This window comes from Etheostoma cragini, chromosome 5 (genome assembly GCF_013103735.1).
Source record: "Etheostoma cragini isolate CJK2018 chromosome 5, CSU_Ecrag_1.0, whole genome shotgun sequence".
Taxonomy (NCBI): Eukaryota; Metazoa; Chordata; class Actinopteri; order Perciformes; family Percidae; genus Etheostoma; species Etheostoma cragini.
The window spans coordinates 30587880-30589591 of record NC_048411.1 but is presented as its reverse complement, the minus strand read 5'-3'; the positions used below and the strand labels follow the sequence as shown (position 1 = coordinate 30589591).

The 1712-nt window shown below is 42.6% G+C and overlaps 1 protein-coding gene across 1 annotated transcript in view; it reads left to right on the top strand.

The window, feature by feature from the left end:
• The window catches only part of LOC117945069 (tetratricopeptide repeat protein 28-like), a 210715-nt gene that overhangs the window by 65217 nt on the left and 143786 nt on the right, over nucleotides 1-1712 (top strand). The window lies entirely within an intron of this gene.

The following is a 1712-nucleotide window of genomic DNA, read 5'->3' as shown; positions in this document are numbered from 1 at the left end:
TTGTTGGAACAGTGGAAAGATGAACCAAGACGGCTTTTGGTAGTTTTATTTAGTTTCTGTCCACTTTGAATGAAGTGTTTTACGATGATAAAAGTAGTGATTATTTACATGGAGTCTGGTGGGTTTGGTGATGGTGGTTTCTGTTTCATGTTAAACTAAAAGGATCTTACTCTTTAACTAAAAGCTCTATCTCTGTAGGGATCCTTTCATAAAGTTGTCACACACTTAGAATAATAATCTGAGTCTCTCATCAGCAACAACACAACTTTTAGTGCTGTGCAGGAGCATCTTATACACCGGCCATGAAAGGAAACAGACGCAGGCCGTTAAAACAGAACATTTCTCAGCACGCCATGCTAAGCGCTCTCCTTAGTGAAGAAAAATATCCGGACGTTTCCATTATTCTGCGAATGTGTAAGTCCGTAAAAGCATAAAATTAGATATCTGTGGAGCATAAAATGAATTCTGAGACCTCCACAAAAGGTCGAAGTATATTTTCAAACTAATACCACGATTAGCTTCTTGTTTGACATACAATGTTAATGTAAGAAGTTACCCAGTGTGGAATTGGTATGTCCGGTCGCTCATTAATCTGGCTTTGAAGTCTTTTTAAGTCTTTTGTGACCCACCGAGGATTAGGCATGAATGTCCCCATATTGTTTCCTATGCATAGGCATACACATAACATTTGGACTTTATTGGAATTTTGTGGTTGCAGAGATTTTATTTTTTTGCTGCTGTGGCGTTCTGTTCGTGCTCGCCGTCCCATTCCCCCCCCCCCACCCCTCCCATTCGCCACCCTCTGCGGTTGGAGATTAGGGGAAGGAGAGTGAAGCAGCCAATTACAGTCATATCTTTGTCCTGCTGCAGACTCCCCACAGTCTGCACCCCCCCTCTCCCTCTTCTCTGCCGGAGAAAAGAGCACCCCCTTTTTTTTTTCTTGAGCAGCCCAATTTGTCAAGATCACTCATTCAGATTGGTGTCATTTTAAGTTGGGCGGGTGGGGGGGGGGGCGATTATGGCAAAGCCAGATGAAAAGGCAAAATGCAGATGGTCCTTAATCTCTTTGGAGGAGTCGCACCTCCTCTTGCTTTTTCTGCTCCCTCTCTTTATCTCATGATCCCATTTCCTTTTCGTTCAAGGTCGTCCCGGCGTCCCGGTGACCTCTAGTTTCTTCCTCTCTTCGTCTCCTTTCTCCTCTTTGTTATCTCTTCTCTGTCTGATGCCATTTCCCGGCGCTGGATGAAGTATGCAGGTCCTTTTACTGCAGTAAAAGTACTACAAACAAACACCACATTGTAAAAAATACTCTGGTACACATAGTAGTCCTGCATTGAAAATATTAGATAAATACAAGACTGTAAGTATCATCGGGAACATGTGGTTAAAGGATTACAAGTAAAATCCTCCCGTTGTAGAACAGGGTCCAACCAGCTGTTTAATGACATCATCATCTCAGCTGGACCTGGAGCCGTTACGTTGTTGCTATGGTTACTTTATAATAACAATCAGATTTTATAAACTACGTGTTTAATGTGCAGGAATCTTAATGTGGAAAGTAACTGACTAAAGTAACTAGTAACTATAGTAACTAGTAACTATAGTAACTAGTGACTAAAGCTGTCAGATGAATGTAGTGTTAGGGTGCAAGTTAGGGTGTGTTGGGGTGCGTTAGGGTGCGTTGGGGTGTGTTGGGGTGTGTTGGGGTGCGT